Here is a 7130-nt window from a genome sequence, read left to right as displayed (position 1 = left end):
CCATGGAAAGCAGGATTTGGGAGCATCATGCATGCAGGGCTGTGTGTGACATGGTGGCAAAGCCCCTACTCTGGGGAGCTGGAGGGATGTCCTCTAACAGGGAATGTTCTCATCCCTATCAGTGCCAGCTTGTGGGAACACAGGAGAATGAGTGGGAGAATTACTGACAGGAGTGGACCCTGTGGCAGCATTTGAACCCTTCTGTACATGCCGGAACAGCCTTGCTTGGGTTGAATTTTGGTGTGCAGGGTCCTGGGAATTGTTTGCAGGATTTCTATCCATCCCAATGAGAATGGGAATGTGGGTTTTCCCTCTGCACCTCCTCCCTGAGGTGCTGGCAGGAGTGTGCTGGGGCAGCAGGATGAATGAATGAGTGAATGGATGAGATATTAAATGAAGCACTCATCTCCAGGGTTCTCTTCATTCAGATTTAGGGATGAAGGTTTTTTTAAAGAGACAGCAGGCAGGCTGGGTGGCAGAGTGTCCCTGTCAGGGGGTGCCTGGGTGAGTAGCTCTGCTGTTTTCCCAGCCCAGAGATGCCAGCAGGGCACTACAGAGCCACACGATGTCCTGGCAAAGCACAAGGACAGAAGCGGTGCCCCAGCTCTGGGGGATGAGCACCTGTGGGCTTGTGTGCCACAGAGCACCTGCCTGGGCTCAGTGGGAGGGTAAGGGACAGCTTCGGGGCAGCCTTTGTAGCCAGCCCTGGAGGCTGAAAATCCAGGATGCTGCTGGACCTTGCCAAGCCACACAGGTTTCCTTTGCAGCGCGGTGAAACAACAAGCCCAGGCAAGGGGACGTTGTGGTGTGGTCACCCAAAGGAGCCCCTGGCTGCAGGGTGTGGTGTCCCAGAGGAGCCAGCAGTGAGCCGAGATTTTGGGGGCTTCTGTGCCGAGCAGCTGGGCTAGTGCTGAGCTGTGCCAGGGCTCGGGGGAATATCAGAAAAGTGTGCGGTGCCCTGGAGCACCTGGAGCGACATGCAGAGCGGCTGTGTCACCTCCAGCCCTTCCACCCCGCACCTCCAGCCCTTCCACCCCGCACCTCCAGGTCGGGCTGGCCGCGGGTGCTGCCCGGGGAAGCCAAACAGAGCCCAAGCAGGAGGAGTGGAGATGCCCCTCTCCAAGCTGGGCTGCAGACGGGGTTGAAGAGGGAGCCTGGAATGCACAACCCCATCCCAGTGGCAGCTCTCGCGTGCCGTGGGAGCAGTTTCTGGCTGAGCAGGAGCGGGGAGGATACACACCCGTGCCCCTTGTCCTCACAGCTGCCCCTGTTTTGGCTGGTTGTCGCGGTCACCGTGCCCTGGTGTGCGCAGAGAGCAGGAGACGGGGATTGGGGAGCACTGACACGTTGCTGGTGGGGCAATGGGGGGTCCTTTGTCATGTTTGTGGTGCTGCTGCTGGGGTTGGCTGACCCCGGGGTGGCCTGGACAGCAGAGAGGAGGCTGTGTGCGCCGTCCTTGGCCCGGGGCTGTGCCAGGGGCTGTGTGCCCGGAGAGTTGCCGCCGTGTTTTGTCTCGGCTCCTTCCCTCCTTTGTTATCCCCCGTCTGCCCCCTCTGGTTCATATGCGAGTTCCCTTCCTCCGATTGTCAGAAATTTCTTTTTCACTGTGTGGGCAGGAGACAGATTTTAGCTGTCTCTATTTTCTCCTTTTTTTTTTTTTTTAAATTTCGTTTTTTCCCCCCCTCCCCCTTTCCTTCCTCCCTTCCTTCCCTTCTCCTCTCGTCTCTCCCTCCCCCCTTCCTCTTCCCTCCCTCCTTTTTTCCCTCCCTTCCCCACGGCTCTTTTCCTCCCTTTTCCATTACAAATGATGTCTCTGGAATAACCCCCGGCAGGATCCATGTCTCTGTCCCCAGGTAAGCCATGCCCAGCGGGATGGTGGCCCTGGGCCAGCTCCCGCTCTCTCTCCCAAAGTCCCCGGGGCCGTCGTGTCCCCCCCCGCTCGCTGCTACCTGTTGGGGACGGTCGGGAGACGCCAGTTGGGGCTGTCTCCATCCTCCTCCTCCTCCTTTCCTGAGCGATTCCCGGTGGACACCTCCTCCCCTCCCTTCTGTCTCTGCTGCTCTCCGGGATGCACGGGGCTCCGGGGATGGAGCGCGGGGGAAGGAGCCGGCGGCAGGCAGCGGCCACAGGTGGGTTGTGACAGGGGAGCTCGGGGGGCTCCAGCAGCGCTTTGGGACGGCACCCCAAGTTTGAAGCTCGCTTTTTCCCATTCCCGAGGTTTCTGGGGTGCGGGGATGGGCTCTCGCAAAGTTTGTGCTAAGGGAAGCTCGGCTCTCTGCTTAGGGGGTTTGGGGGGCTGGGGGTCCCGGGGTACCCGCCACCCTCGGGAAGGATCGTGTGTAAGCGGGGCTGTTCCGGGGGCTGCCCACCCTCATGGCCCAATGGCTGAGTGGGTGAAGCCGGATTGAGGTGTCACCCCCCTCTCATCCCTGCCTTGGGCGTCCTGGGGAGCCCTGTCTGGGATGCAGGGCAGCACTGGGCTTCTCCGGCTCCAGCTCGCCTCCCCTGACAGCCCAAGGCTTCCCAGATGTGCGGGATCTCTTTCCTCCTCTCCTCTTGCAGCCCTCGGCACCCAGCGCTCGGTCTAGTGTTGTCTCCCTGCACCCAGTCCCCGCTTTCTGTGGGTCCAGGTGCTGCTCCTGAGTGCCTGGGTGTTGCTGGTGACAGTGATGAATGAGTGGGGTCCTAAATCAGGGTTTGTTTGCCTCGTTGTTCCAGCTCTCCCAGCTGCTCTTGCGATGCAGAGCGTTTTGGTGCTGTGGTGCTCGTGGCTCCTTGCACGGCTGGAGGGGGGCCAGGGATGACACTTCCCCCAGATCCCGCACTGCCAAGTGCTCCCCGGAGCCCGCCCCACGCTGTGCCCCGGGTCACATCTCCCCTACCCCGGGGGGATCTCACCCTGCTCTCTGGGCTGGGTCCGCCCTGCAGATGGGGCGGTCTGGGCTCGGGGTGCGGTGACAGTCCCGGCCGGTCCCGGTCCGGGCCGGGCTGGCTTGGCAGAGCAGGCAGAGCATCACGGAAGGCGCTGCCAGCGGGATGAGCCAGGCGCTCGCAGCCTCGGCTGCTGCTGCCGGCGGCTCTGCCAAGGCTGGGGCACAGCCACCACCCCCTGAGTGACTGGAGAGACCGAGTGCCATCCGAACGTCAGTGTTTTGGAGGGTTTCCTTCAGCCCCTTCTCCCCAAAGCGCTTATACAGCACTGCAGGTCTCTGTGCAGGTGGGCTGAGCTCCCCTGGATGAGGAGCTACAGGACTGGGAGGTGGAGGAGGTGGTGGTGGCATCAGGCCCTGGCACTGAGCTCCCCTCTGGTCTCTGCTGCTGCCTGGCAGAGTTTCTTCACTCCTCAGCGGTCCTGGAATACCTGGAAAGTTTGTTCGCTGTAATTTGGGAAGCGTTTGAATCCCTTGAGTACCTGGGGAGGTTCCTCCTCTGCTGCCACACAGGGCAGTGCAAACCTTTTGCCGGTGAAAGGCTGAGTGAGAGCACGGCCTGGCCCCATTGCACCTCGGTACCTCTTTGGGGCAGGTGACAGGTTGGTGCTGAGGCAGAGCCTCCCTCTGGCTCACCCACACTGCTGAGGGCACTAATGGGGACCTGAGCACGCGTGTGAGATCTCCGGCAGATCTCTGCCTCTGACCCCACGCAAGCAGCACTGTCCCCTCGGCCGTGTGAGGCTGCAGCCCCCTGTGCCCCATCCCCGGAGTGGCTGAGTCAATGCACCCACCCGCTGCATCCAGCGTGTGACTCACAGGCTTTTCATGCACTGGTGTGAATCACTCACAGCCACATCGATGACTTTAGTGACAGCTGAAGAGAGAAATCAGTCCCCCCAGCACTCCCCCAGCACCTCTGCTGCTGCCAGACGGGCTCCTCGCTCCCAGTGACCCAAGAAAATTTCAGCGAGTGGCGCTCCGGTGATGGCAGCCAGAGCTCCTGCTCGTTTCTGCATCCCGCGGTTGAGTGGATCCATGGGTGCCACTGGGGATGCTCGTGGCTGGGATTTACAGGTGGACACTGGGCTGATGCAGTTCTTGTGTCTTGGTGCCGAGGGGGCTCTGCTTGCTAGATTAGGGTGAGTCTGGTGCTGTTCCTTCCCTCAGGGCAGGGCTGCATTTTTGGCCAGTTCTCCCATTTTACACCTCTGCCTCTTTGGGCACCGCTTTGTGGCGAGGTGGAGCACCTGCAGACACCCTGCTCTGGCCTCTGCCCGGCCCCTGGGGTGCAGCAGGACTGAGCCCCAGCGTGAGCAGCTGGTGATGAGCAAGAGCTGTCAGGAAAAGCGCCAGAAACCCCCCCCGTGGCTTCGGCTGCTCCTCTCCCCGCTGCTGCTGGCTGGCAGATGGTGGTGGCCAGCAGCTCGGCTGGTGGCTGGGATGCTCTTTGCTGCCCTGCCAGAGCCTGGGGCTGTTTCTCCGCTGGCTCCCCTGGGGCCGGAGGTGCCGGTTTGAACGCACAAGAGGCTCGCTAATTAACCTCCCCGGGGACCGCTGTCTGTCACCTTCCTGCCTCTGCTGGAGACAGTCCAAAGGAGGAGCCTGGGGACGCTGCCTTCTCCTGCCTCCCCGGGCAGGGATTCCAGCCATCCTGCATCCCTCCCAAACCAGGTACGGGCTTGCTGGGGGTCAGTGGAGCATCCCTGTGTCCCCGCTGAAGCAGTGTGTTTGGGAGGAGATGATAAATGAATCCAGTGCCTTGCAGCTCCACAGAGCTCCAGGGAAGGCACAGCCAAGGAGCAGAGGGGAGCAGACCGGCTTGCCGGGTGCCTTCCAGGTCCCAACCTGCCACCATCCCTCTCCTGCATCTTTTCCATGCTGCTTTGCTTTATCCCTGCCTGTTGCTCTTGCAAAAGCTCTTTCTGCTCTCCCCTCCCGGTGCCGGCTCCCCACCAGCATGTCCCCTCCTTCCTTCCTGCTCCCTGCGGCTGAAATGAAGTGCTGGAGTATTTCAGGGATGTCAAAACATACCATTAGTCACAGGCGTGAGGCCTCGTGCCTGGGGAGAGGCTGCTGAGCTCTCTGTCAGGCTGAGAAATGATCTGGGCAGGCGGGAGCCCAGGGGCTTGGGGGCGAAGCTTTGGGCTTTCTCCCTTTCTGATACCTTTGGCACCATCCCGACTTTGCTCTGAGCACCAGGCTGGGTCTGGTGTTCCCTGAAATCACTCGTTCCACAGCTCCCCTGTGATGCTGGGATGTGGCATCTGCAAAATGAGGGGGGAGAGATTATCCCCAAGATTATCCCCAAAAAAGTCCCATGTCAAGGCGACCCTCCAGTCGTGCCCAGCTGTGATATTTATTGGCTCAGAAGGGCTGTTTGTCTCCTCTTGTGTCGAGATCTGTGCTCCCTGCTTCAGAGGCAGCCTCTTGTGGATTTAAATCCAATATTGGCTTTTCCAGGCATTTTTTTAAGTGAAGCAGCATGGGCACCAAAACACCCGCTTCCTGCAGTTTGCCATCCACAGGCATCTGTGCTTCCCAGCCTGCTTCAGGGTTATTGTTATGTTTCTTTAGTGCCACAACACCCAATTCCCTCTCATTTAATGAGCAGGTAATGGGGGATCCTGTTAAAACCCCCCCAAGCTCCTGGTGTGGAGCACCTACTCCTTGGCATTGGTGAGATACTGAGATGTCTGAGCCTGATCTCTGCAGGAAAGACAGCAGAAAACTCAAAGTTGTCATGGGGAAAGGGCTGAGCTTCATCTGCTCCCGTGGTTCTCCAAGGACTGCTGCCTATAAATAAGCACAAAGCAGCTGGAAAGGTGCCTCAAAGCACAGAGGTGTGGGCAGGCCTGGGGAATGCTGAGCCTTACCCCTCTCTGACAGCAGAGACACCTCATTTAGCTGTGGCTAATATTTTCGAGAAGTTTTCTGGTGCAGCCAAGAGCATTTGCATTCCCCTTGCCTTGTTTGTCCAAACTGCAGGCAGAAGGTTCTGAAGCTTCCCAAGCACGGCTGGGAAATCATACCCAGCTTAAAAATAATTTGACCAGGTCCTTGAAGGAAAAGAGCGCCTCTTGTGCATGTTCCCATATCCTGGATGAGCCCCATGGTGGGTCAGGGTGGTACTTCCATGTTGATTTGGAGATGAGTTTTAATTGAAACCTCGTGTGCTGACTGTGCCTGAGAAAATCAGGCTGTAACTAATGGGAGTCGCTCAAGATGGTGGCTAATTACTGTGATTAACTGAGCACCACTTTGGGCTACTCTTCCTCCTGCTCTGCCTCTCATCCTGGCCCCTGGGGAGCAGCTGCAGCAGGCAGGGAAGGATCACACTCTGCTTATCTGGGGGATTGGGAGGTGGGGCATAGCTCCCCAGCAGTGGAGTTGTCTGTCTGGCCATCTCCAAGCCTCTGCTTTCCCTAAAAATAGGAGCTTTTCTCTCTGGAAGCAGCTGGTGAGGGGAGTATTGTTGCTGTGGGTATGGCTGGAGCTGGGACCCTTCTCGTGGTGTGATACAGGATGAGAAACTCCACCTTAAAATCTTACAAGTGTGAGCTGAGGCACATGGGGCGTGTTGGGAAACAGGGGCCAGCCCTTGGGTTTTCCCCACCCTGTTTTCCTCTGTGGGATTTTTCCTTGTGATGGGGTCCCTCATTCAGTTCTTCCCCACCCAACGATGGCTTTGGATGTTTGATTATGGCTTACTAAGCAACCTTAAAAAAGCCCTGTTTACAAAACCTGTCCCTGATGCGAAGGGAGTCTGGTTCCGTGGGCTGCGCTCGCCGGCTCCGCGTGAAATGTGTCACTTGCACCGAGCGTTATTTTTAGAGCTGAGGTTTGCAGAATGCAAAGGCTGGGCAGGTTTTTCCAGGGTGCCAGGTTCCTGGGAGGAGGAGGAAGAAGAGGGGACTGGGTTGATCTTTTGCTCTGTGCTGGTGCATGGTGGCTGCTGCTTCACCACTGTCCTCTGGTGAGACGGTGCTCACATGGCTTTTCCACATCTGCCTGGGGATTTATGGATCCTTTACGTGCCTCTCTACTTTTCCTTTCTTTTGGTCCTCCTTGCTCTGTGTTCAGTGGTGTTCCTGCCTCCCTATTCCATCTTTGGAGGCTGCTCTAGGTTGCTGGTCTCTCTGCCAGGGCACCCTGCTTGTCCTTCCAGCCCTTTTCCTTGCCTGGGAGCAGCTGGGCTGT

At 58.6% G+C, this 7130-nt stretch overlaps 1 protein-coding gene across 3 annotated transcripts in view; it reads left to right on the top strand.

The window, feature by feature from the left end:
- Positions 1-1747: 1747 nt before the first annotated feature.
- The window catches only part of CACNA1E (calcium voltage-gated channel subunit alpha1 E), a 125497-nt gene continuing 120114 nt past the window's right edge, over positions 1748-7130 (top strand). Inside the window, exon 1 of one of the 3 annotated variants that reach the window (XM_033067814.2) lies at positions 1748-1853. The gene's annotated coding sequence lies outside the window, so the exon portion shown is untranslated. Of the gene's footprint in view, positions 1854-2046; positions 2130-7130 lie in introns of those variants that run through there. The other 2 variants (XM_042779580.1, XM_033067816.2) reach the window with 2 other exon arrangements.

Source organism: Catharus ustulatus, chromosome 9 (genome assembly GCF_009819885.2).
Source record: "Catharus ustulatus isolate bCatUst1 chromosome 9, bCatUst1.pri.v2, whole genome shotgun sequence".
Taxonomy (NCBI): Eukaryota; Metazoa; Chordata; class Aves; order Passeriformes; family Turdidae; genus Catharus; species Catharus ustulatus.
The sequence above is the reverse complement of the archived record's forward strand: the minus strand, read 5'-3'. Positions and strand labels throughout refer to the sequence as shown.